Here is a 16,100-nt window from a genome sequence, read left to right on the forward strand (position 1 = left end):
GGGTATTGCGCAATCAGTGCCGGGCGAATAAGAAGCTCCTTCTTCCTCTGAACTGGACAAAAGACGGAGTTGGCGTTAAAAACCCTTCCTGAAGCGGGTCCCTTACCAGGGCCAACGACGCTCCCGAGATACCGCTCTGGGCTTCTCACTACAGCCTTCTGCCCACTCTCAGCTTCTGCTCCTTCCACCCTTATTGGCAGGGTGGGTGCATGAATATCACTGCCTTCAGAGTCACTTTGCAGCTCTGTCCCGGTGCTAAGCTTCTGAGCCAGAGGCTTGATCTTAGCGTCTCAGTAACCAGGTGCTTGGCTGGAGCAGACACTCAATGAACACGTGGGTGGACAGAATGAAGGTCGCAGAGGCAGCAAGCGGTGGATCTGAATTCAGGTCACCATTAGGCTCCCGAACTCCCCCGTCACCACCTTGCACGTTCCCGTAATTCCAGGTCTGTCATCTGACTTTCGCACTCAGGACTTCATGCCATCTCTTCTTAACCCTGCTGCTCCTGCAGTCAGGCAAGCTGGAGGAATCCACTTTATTAAGACTTTCTTCGGAGTTTTCCTTCTCTGTAGATTCTTTAAAGCCCTTGGGAAACAAAACTGCTGGAGACTAATTGGCACGTGAAACCAAATGGGCCAAGAGGGGGGTCTCTACGTGGGTCAGGCCCTTCCAGCTGTCCCTACACACTGGGCACTCTGCTGGGCCCAAGTTCTGTGGAGTCCAGTATTCAGAGAGAGGCACAAGGCTAGGTCCTGCTCACAGGGTGACTGAAGGGCTGGGGACTGAGTAGGAGAGAAGGGAACCTGGGAGCCTCCAGCTCCACCCCTTGTATCAGTTTTGTGAGGCCAGGGTAGTAGGAATTAAAATTCATTCTTCTCCACATGTTTATCCAATTGTTGCAACATCATTTATTGAAAAGACTTTCTTTTCCCATTGAATTATATTACTGCCTTTGTTGAAATTCAATTGATTATATATATGTTCCATTTCTGGACTCTATATTCTGTTCCATGGATCTATTAATTTTCTATCCTTATGCCAATACCATGTTGCCTTGATTACTGTAGCTTTATACAGTGTTGAAATCAGGTAGTTTAAGTCCTCCAACTGTTTTTTTTTCCTGGAATTGTTTGCATTTCCATGTAAGTTTTATATAAATTAAAATATTCAATTAAAAAATCCTGTTGTGAGACCTACTAGAGAATGGACTTGAGGATATGGGGAGGGGGAAAGGTAAGCTGGGGCAAAGTGAGACAGTGGCATGGACATATATACACTACCAAACGTAAAACAGATAGCTAGTGGGAAGCAGCCGCATAGCACAGGGAGATCAGCTCTGTGCTTTGTGACCACCTAGAGGGGTGGGCTAGGGAGGGTGGGAGGGAGGGAGACACAAGAAAGAAGAGATATGGTGATACATGAATATGTATAGCTGATTCACTTTGTTATAGATCAGAAACTAACACACCGTTGTAAAGCAATTATACTCCAATAAAGATGTTAAAAAAATAAAATCCTGCTATGATTTTAAGTGGCATTGCATTAAATGTGGTGATTGATGAGAAGAATTGACATTTTAACAATATTGTTTTCCAATCAATGAGATGGTTTTGTTTTAGATCTTTCTTACTTTATCTTGACAATATTTTGTAAGCTTTCTGTGTACAAATTGTACACATCTTTTGTAAATGTATTCCCAAATGTTTTTGATGCTATTTTCAGTGGAATTGCTTTAGATTATTTTATTTTCAAATTGTTTTTGTGCTGATGTTTAGAAACACAACTGATTTTTCTGCATTGATCGTGTATCCTATGATATTGCTAAATTTATGTATTTCTAGTTGTTTTGTAGATTGTTTAGGATTTTCTACATAAGCAATCATATTGTCTGCAACTAAACGCAGTCTTACTTCTCCTTTTCCAGTCTTTATTCCTTTTGTCTTTCTTGCTTAATTGCCCTGGCTAGGACTTCCAGTACAATGTTAAATAGAAATGGTGAAAACAGAATTGCTTGTTTTATTCTTAATTTTAGAGGGAAAGCATCCAGTATATCACTGTTACATATGAGGTTAGTTGTAGCGTTTTCATAGATACCATCTATCAGATTAATTAACTTCCGTTCCAAGTTTGGTATAAATTTTTATCATGAATGAGTTTTGAATTTTGTCAAATGATATTTTTCTACATCTATTGAGATGATCTTATGGCTTTTCTCCTTTATTAAAATGATGAATCAAATTGATGGACTTTAATATGTTAAACCTACCTTGAATATCTGGGCTAAATTTCACTTGTCATGATGTATTGTCCTTTTCACATATTTGCTAGATTTGATTTGCTAACACTTTTCTTAAGGATTTTTTGTGTCTGTATTCACGAGAGATAATAGTCTATAATTTTCTCCTTCTATGATGTCTTTGTAAGGTTTTGGTATCAGTATCAAGCTGGCCTTATAAAATAAGATCAATTTTCTTGAGACTTTTATAAGATTGGTATTATTTCTTTTGTAAAGGTTTGATAGCATTCACCAATAACACCACCTGGACCCGAAGGCTATTTGTTTATGTTTTTGTTTGAGTGTGCGTGTGGTTTTTGATAATAAATTCAAATCTTTTAATAGATATGGTGCTATTCAGATTTTCTATTTGTTCGTGTATTTGTTTTGGCAAGTGACGTTTTTCAAGGAATTTGTCTCTTTTATCTAAGCTGTCAAATATACTGGCATAAAGTTGTTCACACTATTCTCATATTATCTTTAATGATCATAGTGATATCCTATTATTCTGACTTTGGTAATTTGAGTTTTCTCTCTTTTTCTTGATGAATTTTGCTAGGGATTTATAAATGTTATTAATCTTTTCAAATAACTATGTGATCTACATTAATTTTCTTTCTTTTTCAGGTTCATTTTCTGTTTCTATTTCATAGATTTCTTCTCTTTGTTTTTACCTTTCTTCTACTTATTTTGGGTTTATTTTGACTTTTTCTATCTTCTCAAATAGCAAATAAAATCATTGATTTTAACCTTCTCTTATTTACAAATATAAACATTTACACTCTCTAACCCTTACTCTAGCTGCTTCCCATAAATTTCGATATGTTGCAGTATCATTATCATTCAGCTTGAAATATTTTCTAGTAGTTTCTCCTTTGATTCATGGATTATTTAGAAGTATGCTCTTTAAATTCCAGATATGGAAGTTTTTTAAAAAATATCTTATTGTTTTTGGTTTCTAATTCAATTCCTTTGCAACCAGAAAACATACTCTGGTACAATTTCAAACCTTTTAAATTTATCAAATCTTGTTTTATGGCCCAGAATATGATCTACCTTAGTGAATATACCATGTGCATTTAAAAGGAATGAGTATTCTACAGTTGTTGGGTACAGTGCTCTATAAATGTTAATTAGGTCAAAGTAGTTGAGGAATTTTTCAGAACTTCTATGACTTTACTGATTTTTTTTTCTCACTAGTTGTTCTATGAGTTGTTGAGCAAAGGGTGTTAAAAATTTCTATGACTGTAGATTTGTCTGTTTCTCCCACTAATCATGTCCATTTCTGCTTCAAATCTTTAAAGCTCTGTTATTAGGTATACACATATTTTTGAGCATTATGTCATTCTGATGAACTGACTCTTTTATCATTATGCATCCTTCTTTATCTTTGCTAATATGCCTAATATTGAATCTACTTTGTTTGAAACAATGAGAGGCACACCAGCTTTCTTATACTTACTGGTTGCATTGTATGTCTTTTCCCATCTTTTACTTTCATTCTATCTGGAATCAGGAATTTGGGATTAAAATATACACACTACTATATATAAAGTAGATAACTAACAAGGACCTAATGTACAGCATAAGGAACTATACTCAATATCTTATAATAACCTATAATGGAATAGAATGTAAAAAAAGAATATGTATGTATATTTGTTAAAAAAAAATAAAGTCCATATGCTTTAGACAGCTTATAATTTCAGCTGGCTTTTTTTCCAGTTGGAGGATCTCAGTCTTATAACTGGAATGTTTATTCTAGTTACACTTATTGTTGTAGCCTTATCTGGAATATACGATCTGCCACAATTTCTTCATTTTGCCCTTGTTTTTAAAAAATATTTTCACTGGATATAAATGAATCATGACTCAGCAGGTTCCTTTCATGGCTTCAAAGATTCTGAGCTCCACTGTTTAAGTCAGTTGTCATTCGGTGGTCTTACAAATGCAAAAAAAAAAAAAAGGTTTTTCATGCACAAAGCCACTGACTATGCTGTGCCCAGGTGGTGTCTTCTTTATATTTATCTTTCTTTGGCATTTTCTGAGCTTTTTGAATTTGTAACTTGGTGTTTTGCACTACACGTGAGAAAATTACAGCCATTTTTTTTCTCATTTGTTCAGCCATTTGTTTTCAGTCTCCAATTCCAAATATATTCCATGGTATTGTCCCAAAGGTCACCAAGACTCTGTTCCTTGTTTCCTTTCAATTTTTTTTAACCTCTGCTTTTCAGATTGAATGGTTTCTATCAAATCTCTCTTCAAGTTCACTCATTCTTTCTTCTGCAATATTCAAACTCTGTTAATAACATTCAAGTGAATTTATTTCAGCTAATGGAATTTTCAGTTCTAGAATTTCCTTTTGGTTCTTGTTTTATAGTCATCACTTGTATGCTGAGATATCCTACCTTCCATTCATTTTAATATTTTCTATAAACCAAACATATATTTTAAATCTCCCTAAAAGAGACTCTATTATGAATTAGAGTTAAGAACCACTGGAAAGACATAAATTTTACCTGGAAGGAAGAGACATGTAATGGGAAGTATCAGTAGCAGAGAATGTGAAAATATTTTTTAGACCCTGCATACTTAATTTTATAACTATTTATTGAGAATTGATTATGTACCAGACATAATGCATACAAAGATTAAAATATGCAGTACCTCCTCCAAGAGACTTGCAATCTAGTAAGGAGACAGTAAAACAATTGTAATAAAGTGTGGTATTGACAGGACATATTAAAAATGTTCACATCACCAAGGACTTGTATTTTTACTTTGGAGGGAAAAAACCTTGGGATAATCAGGAGAAAGAAGGTAGAGGAGGAGAAGAGAAAGGAAGAAAAATGAATAGAGAAGGTATCACACCTTATTTACAAGGAAGGATTAAGGGAAACCCAAAGATGACAGAGAATAGATAAACAAGCACAACAGACAAAATTTTAGCCTCTGACAGCAACAGCTACAGCAAATAGTAAACACATTCTAACTCCTAGCCAGACAAAAATACAACCTCACACTAAATGCCTACTTAGCTCTTCTTTTAACAGGTACATCATGTCCAGCTTTCAACAAAAAATTACATGGCATACTAAAAGAAAAAAAAAAAAAACCCATAGGGTTTTAAGAGATAGAGCCAGCACCAGAATAAGACATGGATGTGGTGGAGATGTTGGAATTATCACACCAGGAATTTAAAACAACTATGAATAATATACTAATGATTCTAATAGAAAAGTGGACAACATTCAAGAACAGATAGGAAATGTAAGCAAGGAGATGGAAACTTCAAGAAAAAATTAAAAAGAAATGCTAGAAACAAACAAACAAAAAAAAAACCCACCGTAACAGAAATGAAGAATGCTTTTCATGTGCTCATGAATAGACTGGGCATGACCAAGGAAAGAATCAGTGAGCTTGAATCAATGTCAACAGAAAGTTAGAAAACCAAAGTGCAAAGAGGAAAAAAAAGAATGAAAAGGGCAGAACAGAATATTCAAGAAGTGGGACAATTAAAAAGGAGTAACATATACATAAGGGGAATACTGGAAGGAAAAGGAGAAGAAATATTTGAAGCAATAATGACTTCAAATTTCCCAAAATTAATGACAGACACCAAACTAGCAGAACACTGAGCAGGATAAATACCTCCAAAATTCTATACATAGGCATATCATTCTCAAGCTGCAGAATACCAAAGAAAAATAGAAAATCTTAAAAGAGGCCTGAGGGAAAAATACCTTACCTATAGAGGAGGAAGAATAAGAATTATATTGAGCTTTTCTTCAGTAAGCAAGAAGGAAGTGGGGTAAAATATTTAAAGTGTGAAAGAAAAAATTCCCACCAACCTAGATTTCTGTATCGAGCAAAATTATCCTTCAAAAGTAAAAGAGAGAGCTTCCCTGGTGGCGCAGTGGTTGAGAGTCCGCCTGCCAATGCAGGGGACACGGGTTTGTGCCCCGGTCCGGGAGGATCCCACATGCCACAGAGAGGCTGGGCCCGTGAGCCATGGCTGCTGAGCCTGTGCGTCTGGAGCCTGTGCTCCACAACGGGACAGGCCACACAGTAAGAGGCCCACGTACCAAAAAAAAAAAAAAGTAAAAGAGAAATAACAACTTTCTCAGACAAAAAAAAATTGAGGAAGCTTGTTGCTAGTAGACCTGCCTTGCAATATACATTTTTAAAAAGTTTTTTTTTCAGAAAGAAGGAAAATGATATAGGTCAGAAACTCAGATTTGCATAAAGGAAGAGCTTTAGAGAAGGAATAAAACAAGGCAAATTAAAATCTTTTCTTTTACTTCTTTTTTTGTATAAATATCTTTTAATTTATTTAGATCTTTGTTATTGTTTTAATATTTATTTATTTATTTGGTTGCTCCGGGTCTTAGTTGTGGCTCACAGGCTCCTTAGTTGTGGCATGCGAACTCTTAGTTGCGGCATGCATGTGGGATCTAGTTCTGTGACCAGGGATCGAACTCAGGCCCCCTCCATTGGGAGCATGGAGTCTTAACCACCGTGCCACCAGGGAAGTCCCTACTTCTTTTTTTTTTTTTTTGAAAGAAAGTTTTACATTCAACTGTTCTTTATTGAACACTGACTATGGACCAGTAAATATTTAGACTCTGGACACCCAGGGCGAACAACAACAACAACAAAAGACTGTCATCATGCAGCTTATCCACTAGTAAATATAATTATAATACACTTTCTGATTCTGCAGTGACAACTATTTTTTAGTTATATTGCTATAAAATTTAACTATCTCATTCAGATTAGAGACAAACTATATTCTAAGGTTACTTATTCTTATCTGATCTAACAGATAACAGTTTGTTCAAAATAATTCTAGCAAAAATGTATCTAGTGATTGTAACTTCTTGATAAGTGAAATGAATGAAAGCAGTGTTATAAGGGTTGGGAGGAAGGAATTGGGATGACACTGCCATAGGGTACTTGCACTACCTGTGAAGTGATATAGTGTTGTTAGAAAAAGGACTTGGATTTGTTTTTTTTAATTTTATTTTTGGCTGCATTGGGTCTTCGTTGCTGCGCTCGGGCTTTCTCTAGTTACAGCGAGCGGGGGCTACTCTTCGTTGCAGTGCGTGGGCTTCTCATTGCAGAGCGGGTGGCTTCTCTTGTTGCAGAGCATGGGTACTAGGCCCACGGGCTTCAGTAGTTGCAGGGCTCAGGCTCAGTAGCTGTGGCTTGTGGGCTCTAGAGCGCAGGTTCAGTAGTTGTGGCACACGGACTTAGTTGCTCCGCGGCATGTGGGATCTTCCCGGACCAGGGCTTGAACCCGTGTCCCAAGCATCGGCAGGCGGATTATTAACCACTGTGCCACCAGGGAAGTCCAGCTGGATTAGTTTTAAGTGCATATTGTAAACCAAAGGACAACTACTCAGAAAGTTTTTTAAAAAATGTAAAACAGATGCTAACAGAGGTTAAAAATGAAATCATATAAAATGTTCAGTTAAACCCATAGAAGCCAGAAAAAGTGGAAGTCAATACGAGAAACAAAGAACAAGGCAAAGAATAGAGAATAGTAACAAATATCATAGATATATAATTCAACTATATAAATAATAATTAAAAACATCAGTGGTCTAAATACCCCAACTAAAAGACAGAGACTGACAGAGTGGATAAAAACAAACAACACTCAACTGTATGATGTCTGCAAAAAAAGAAAAGAAAAGAAAAAAAGTGATATAGACACAGATAGACAAAAAGTAAAGCTGTAGAGAAAAATATACTAACATTAAAACTAGAACGGTGGAATGCCTATATTAATTTCAGACAAAGCAGACTTCGGAGTAAGGAAAATCATCAGGGATAAAGAGGCGCAACATGCAACGAAAAAAAAATGTCAATTCTCCAAGAAAACTTAGCAATCCTTAATGTGAATGCACCTAACAACAGAGTGTCAAAATATACGTGAGGCAAAAATTGACAGAAATGCAAGGAGAAATAAATGAATCTACTATTATAGCTGAAGACTTCAGCAGCCTCTATCAGTAACGGACAGATCCATCAGGCAGAGAATCAGTAAGGACCTAGCTGAGCTCAACACCACCATTCATCAACTGCATCTAATTGACATCTATAGTCTACTTCATCCAACAGTAGGAGAATACACATTCTTATCAAGCTGACATGGAACATTCACCAAGATAGATCACATTCTGGGCCATAAAACACCCTTTACCAAGTTTTAAGGAATAAAACTCCTACAATGTCTGCTCTCAAACCACAATGGAATAAAACTATAGAAATCCATAACAGAAACATCTAGAAAATCCCCAGATACTTGGAAATTAAACAATAATTGCTAAACCACACATGGTCGAATGAGAAAGGATTTAGAGAAATTAAATAAATTTAATTAATAAAATAAAATTAATTAATTAAAATAAAAAATTTAATTTAATTAAAATAAAATTAATTAATAAAAATAAAATTTATTAAACTTTGTGGGCTGCAGCACAAGCAGTGCATGGAGGGAAATTTATAGCAATGAATGCACATGTCAGAAAAGAAGGAAGATCTTAAATCAATAATCTAAGATTCCACCTTAGAAAACTAGGGAAAAAAAGAGCAAGTTAAATTCAAAGTAAGAGGAAGAAAAGAACAAATAAAAATTAGAGCAAAAAGCAATACAACTGAAAACAGGAAATTAGTAAAGAATATCAACCAGACCAAGCTGGCTCTTTGAAAAGATCAGAAAAATTGAGAAATCTTTCGCAAGTTTGAGGGGACAGGGTGGGGGGAGAGAGAGAGAAACAGAGACCATAACTATTGATCCCAGGGATGCTGACAGAATAGTAAAGGAATATTATGAACAAGTCTATGCCTATAAATTTGATAACCCAGATAAAATGGACAAATTCCTTGAAAGAAACAATCTACCAAAACTTACACAAGAAGAAATAGACAATCTGAATTGGCCTGTATCTATTAAAGAAATCAAATCAGTAATTAATAAACTACCCAAACAGGAAGCACCAAGCCCAGATGGGTTCACAGCTGAGTTCTACCAACCATTTAAAGAAGAAATTATTCCCAATTCTCCATAATCTCTTCCAGAAGATAGAAGCAGAGGGAATACTTCCTAACTCATTCTATGAGGCCAGCATTACCCTAATATCAAAACCAGACAAAGACATTACAAGAAAAGACAACTACAGACCAATATAGATGTAAAAAGCCCCAACAAAATCTAGCCAAGTGTAAGAATTATATACCATGACCAAGTGGGATTTTCCCAGGTATGCAAGGCTGGTTCAATATTTGAAAATCATTCAATGTAATCCACCACATCAACAAGCTAAAGAAAAAAACTGTATGTTCATATCAAAAGATGCAGAAAAGCATTTGATAAGATCCAGCACCCACTCATGATAAAAACTCTCAGCAAACTAGGAATAGCGGGGATTCATCAACTTGATAAAGAACATCAACCGAAAACATACAGCTAACATCATACTAAATGGTGAGAAACTAGAAACTTTCCCCCTAAGATCGGGAACAAAACAAGCATGTCCCCTCTCACCACTCTTTTTCAACACCATGCTGGAAGTCATAGCTAATGCATTAAGAAATAAAAGGTATACAGATTGGGATGGAAGAAATAAAACTGTATTTGTTTGCAGATGACATGATTGCTTATGTAGGAAATCCAGAAGACTCAAAAAAAAAAAATCCTGAATGGAACTAATGAGCATTTATAGCAAGGTTGCAGGATACAACATTAACATATAAAAGTTAATTGCCTTCTTACATGCCAGTAATGAACAAGTGGATTTTAAAATGGAAAACACAATACAATTTACATTAGCACCCCCAAAATTGAAATTCTTAGGCATAAATCTAACAAAATATATTCAAATCTGTATGAGGAAGACTACAAAGCACTGATGAAAGAAGAGCTAAATAAATGGAGAGATGTTCTATTTTCATGGATAGGAAGACTCAATATTGTCAAGATGTCAATTCTTCCCAAATTGATCTACAGATTCAACATAATCCCAGTCAAAATCTTATTTTGTGGATATCAATTAACTGATTCTAAGGTTTATATCTTGGTATTTACCCCAAATGAGTTAAAAATGTATGTCCACACAAAAACCTGCACATGGATGTTTACAGAAGGTTTATTCATAATTGCCAAAACCTGGAAGCAACCGAGATGTCCTTCAGTAGGTGAACGGGTAAATAAACTGTGGTACATTCAGATAAGAGAATGTTATTCAGAAATAGGAAGAAATGAGCTGTCAAGACATGAAAAGATCCTGCTGATGAGACTCCCCCTCCCCCTCCAGTTCTCATTTATCCAAAGACTGTACTGGCCAGTGTCATTTTATTTTTGCCCTCTTGACAAATATTCTAGAGGCTGAGGTAGGACTGTATAGGTAGACCCTTACTGTATGATATTGTTTTAGGGGCTAAAGGGGAGAAACTGAAAGTGTTCTACTCTTTTTTCTACAGTGTTGGCGTTTTTCTAATGTATCTATTTTTCTTGTCGCACCTTTTCGACTTCAGTACACTTGGTGTACTGAGTTAATGGCTAGTACTGTTTTGGCTCTGTGAAAACACATTTGCGAGAAGAGGAAGTAGTGACTTCTGTCAAACTGTTAGATGCCGAAACTTTTAAATCCCAATTTTGTCCAGATCTTACCAGATGCTACTGTACTTGAATGGTTAATAAAACTGCGTAGTGCTGGTGAAAAAAAAAAAGTTTCTCTTGAAGGCAGGCCTTTAAAAAAATCTAACACTACTTCAAAATGATACTTTCCCCCTTTCCCTGCAGAAAGCAAGAGGTTTTTGTTTTTGTTTTTGTTTTTAATCTTCACTGTGAGAACCTGGTAGAGCTCCTGGAAGTAAAACTCACAATAGTTTGGGGATTCCCTCTAAGACTGGCCTTCCTTGGTGTCTTTAATTTTCAGATTTATCCACACATACAGTTCTGGTTTTCCTACTTTGATACTGGTTCCCAAGGAGGATTTTGCCTGTAGGTTTCTGCTCTAGTAAGTTGTGATTCTCTGTATCTGCCTGTCTGTCTCTCCAATTTTTGTAGTAGAAGTTTGCCCTTTGATCTCAATTCTCTGATGGATCTAAGAGTTGTTCATTTATTGTTTTTTCAGCTCTTTTCTTGTTAGGACAAAGTGATGACTTCCACTTACATGCTGGACTGGAAATATAGAACAATTTAGAAGGAAAGAGTGGAAGAGAAGACAGTGAGATTAAAAAGGGATAAATTCTTCGGAGTAAAACTGAATAGTTTCACAAATGGTCACTGAGGCATTCTAGAAGATCATGGTTGTTAATGAGTAGATAGCAACTGTCTCGTATGGTTTGCAAGCTTTGAAGAAAGAAGAAAGGGGATTTCCCACATCTGTGATTGCTCTAACCCCTCTGTCTGAACATGCAGGCAATTAAATTTAGAGGCATTTCATCCCAAAAGAGCTAAGAAACAAATAGTCATTCAAATAAATAAAAGATTCAATTACTGTATTAGTATATTATATTTGGATAAATATTCTTATGCTGTAAAGGATAGGCCTTGATGAAATTGTTTCTTTACTCATAGTTTGATCAATTAAATTCATTCATTTATTCATTCAACAAACTGAGTCCTTAGGATGTGCCAGGCACTGTGCTAGACACAAACATAATTAAGAACACAGTCCCTACCAGGAAGGCACTTAAGCTAGTCAGAGAGACAGGCACACAAATAAAAACTTAGAAAACAATGTGGCACATTAAAAAATAGAGAGGTACACAGGTTATAGAAAAATAAGGAGGGACACCCAATCCAGCCTGGAGCAGGAAGGAAGGAAGAGGAAAGAAAGATCGGGAAGTCTCCCATAACACAGCGGTGCCTGGCTTCTTCCCCTATAAACCTTGTAGGCTAAGAATAATGTATTTTCCTTCTCAGTCCTCTTTTAGCCAAGTCCTAATGGCTGTAAATCGTAGAGATAAGAACTAGAAATAACTGGATAATGCAACAGGGCATGCATATATCTACAAAAATGATGAAGCGTCCCCCATAAGCAGGTGAGACGACACGGAGCATCGTGCAGCATGGAGGCATTGTAGTAGCATCTGGAGAGTTTGTGCTTTATGGCTGAAGTGAGGCTGCTTCGGTGTCCGGCCAAAAACATATTGGAGCATCAGTAAATAAATATCGCTGCCATGATATGCTGATGTTAGGTGGCATTTTTTCTTCAGACTCCGCAGAACTAAAGAACTTCTGCAATCACACATCTACAGTAGATACTACATTCAGAAGCAGAAGGTGGGCGCTTGAAAAAAACTCAAGATCCTAACATAGAAACCTTTAATTCACAGAGGAGGAATCTGAGAGGAAACCTGCTTGTCTGAGGCCATGCAGCTCTTTACTAATAGAGATGAAACAAGAATGCGGGTCCAGGTGATTTCTTTCTTTATTTTTTTAAAAATTGAATAATATCTGAGTGTCGAGCTATGTGCTGAGTACAAAATATGAAATTTATACTCACTGATACTTCTCTACTGTCCTCCATTCAACCTCCTGCCACAAGTATCATACAGTCTCACTCATAAATACTTTAGATGTATCTATAAGATATACTTTTAATAAAACATAATCACCATGTCATTGCACTCAATTTGCTAATATCATCAAATACCCAGTTTAAAATTGAAAGTATCTAATGATCATAGATGGGTTTTTATGGTTGTTTGTGTAAATTGGACCCAAATCAGATCTAATAACATTGCCCATTAAACGTCTGTTTGTTGCCATTATTTTTTTGAAGAAACAAGGTCATTATCTAGTAGAATACCCCAGTCTGGATTTTGCTAATTGCAACCTCAGTTTTCACTAACAAGTTCCTCTACCTTCTGATTTTTTTTTTAACCTCCATCAACTAGTACTTAGATCTAATACCTTGATGAGATTAAGGTTCAATTTTTTGACAAAAATACTTCACAGGTGGTTCTGTGTACTTCCCATCACATTACTTCGGGAGGCAAGTAATGTTGGGTTGTCTTTCCTTTTGTGATGTTACGATTAACCCAGCAGGTGTTGTCAAACTGACCCATCCATTCTAAAATGCCAAGGGTGCTATGTTAGATGGGGTGTTCAGACAAGGCCTTTCTGATGAAGTGACCTTTAAGCTGTGACCTAAGGATGAAAAAGAGCCAGTCCTGCAGGGCAGAGGAAGAGTGTAGCAGTTGCAAGCCCGGCAGTATGAAAGAGCTTGCCATATACCCAATCGCCCCTCTCAAGATCAGCAGAGCTTTCTTTCCATTCTCCACCACTCCCAGTAGCTCTTCCAATCTCCAACAGGTGGAAGCAGAGAACTCTGTGCCCAGAGGTGTCAGGAACCCAGTGGCACTTTGAGATACAGGTGGTCACAGGTGCACAACTTTGCTCTCCGGAAAACGCTTAGGACCAGGACTATTTTGTCAGACACAGAGACCTAGGGGACAAAACAACCTGGTCTCTCTCATGACACGAACCAACCGGCCATTTTATAGGACATGAGAGCACGGCCAAAATATGGCTCTCAGGGTACAACTCATTTGCTCACATTACATACTACTCTTCTTTTCTGGAATGTTCTCCACCAGACTCAAACTAGTCGTGGTTCAAGTTTCTCTTCTGAAAAATGGAAAAAGTGCCAAAACATCTCACAGGGTTGTGTCAAAGTCTGGTCTTTGTTTACAAAGCCAGACACCAGTTAAAGTGCTCAGGATAGATTTTAATCAGTAATATACTACTGCAATAGAGAAAAGAGCCCAGGATGAACTGTACTCAACTTCCATTTGTACAGAGGTGACTGGGCTCTTTAAAGGGAGAACGAGGGAAGAGGGTGAGGGTGTCTCAGTAGGGACAGGGCAGTGAAAAATTACAAACTACAGGAAGGGAGGGTTGATCCCTGTAAAACTCATTTGGGTTTGCTAACTAGGGCTTATCAAAGTAAGACTCCTCCCCTCCCACAGAGGCCAGGAGACAGGAGCCCTGTCTTCGGGTGTTGGCTGGAACATACAGTAAATTTTTTGACAACCTTGAGTTTTCTTAGGTAGGCGTGTTAAGGGGGGGCTAGGGTCATCCAATGAATATGCCTCGAGCTTCCAGAAACTATGTTTGTTCATGTCTTTATGGACCAAGGTGGACAGGTATAGTTAAGAAGAGGCTTCAGAGGAGCCTGTCCAGAGCGGGATCGAGGAAAATTTTTGTCACTTGTTACGAGTATTAAATGAGATACTGACTGTGAAAGTACCTGTAATACTATAACACAACACATTAGCATCAATGGACACATTCATTCATGTAACCAATCATATCCCTTCCCCTCCTTCAAAATGCTTATTAAAATTCTTCCTTACACTGAGTCCCAACTACTAAACATCCTGCCACTCAGTGATAGCACCTATTACATTATGTGCTAGGTATTTTACATACATCATAACATTTCCTTCAAACAACCCTATTAGGAAATGTTATTTTACAAAAGAGGCTCAGAAAGTTTAGGTACTTGATCAAGGTCACACAGCCAGTAAGAGGCAGAAGTCAAATTTACATTCAACTCTGACGATTGTTACCTGGTTTCATTAAACAAGAAACTCCTTTCACTTTTTTTTTTTTTTTTTTTTTTTTTTTTGCATTTCATCACTTATTTAATGTTTAAGCTCTCACACTAGATTTTTACAAGCTGGTGAACAATGACAAAGTATTTCTCCCACAGAACTATAACCACATGTTCCCAGACAGTATAAATATATGGTTGAGCTAACGTTAATACACATCACCATTTTATCCATTACATAATAAAACAAATTGTCAAGTATCCAAATATTAAGTTACAGAGCTCAAAAGGCGTATCAAATATTAAACGTCTGCTCAATTCATTAGCAGAGACCCACTTCCTGTTTTTTTTTTTTTTTTTTGCAAGAGAGGTTGGGAATCACACTTCAAACAAAAATAAGTTGGTAAACAACTTCAGGTAAGTATGAAAAAAACTTACAAGAATTTCAGAAATTTTATGATTAAGAATTGTTTTAGCTACAATAACAGAGTATTTCTACCCCCAAAGTGCAAACATTAAAATTAACTATAAGGCTTTTTTGTCTGGAGACCTTAAAAAACATGTGCTTCTGTACAATGCAGATTTTCAAAATGGAGGTGTTCCATAACAGCACAAAATGAGATTTATAGACAGACATTAAATAATCACTGTTTCTAACCACTCTTATGGGGGCATCTTTGTGGAGTATAATGAATTTCTACAGTTCACTTGTGTGCATAGAGGTCATGCTGTGCCCGGCAGTAATCTCCACTGCCCTTCAGAAACTCCATAAACGTGTGACCAAGAACACCACAGAACTGAGGAATATGTCCACTCATTGAAGACTGTGGCCTAATCATACAGCTGGTCCCGAGGCGGCGGCGGCAGGGCAGGGGCGGCGGTGGTCGTCGCGGGGCGGCGGCGGCTTCGCAGGCTCGGGCCGGGGCACCGGACTCGCTCCTGCAGCGAGCGGCTCCGAGAAGAGCGCGCAGCCTCGCCGCCCGCAGTCCCGAGAGCCAGTATGCGTGCGGAAGTCTCCTTTCGCCTTTTAAGTGGTTCAGTTAAAAAGAAAACCAATTTATTCTTAACACACTGGACGTGTTTCTTGCTCATGAGATTTTTTTTGTGAGACTCGAACAAGATCCTAAGATATTAGAAGGGCAAGAGTGAAGTTACTCACCTTTCAGTTTATGAAATATTTCTACAGAACCACTATGCGTGGTAGATATTTAAGCCATTGCTTAAATATCAGGACACAGATTAGTAAATGC

Source organism: Pseudorca crassidens, chromosome 7 (genome assembly GCF_039906515.1).
Source record: "Pseudorca crassidens isolate mPseCra1 chromosome 7, mPseCra1.hap1, whole genome shotgun sequence".
NCBI lineage: Eukaryota > Metazoa > Chordata > Mammalia > Artiodactyla > Delphinidae > Pseudorca > Pseudorca crassidens.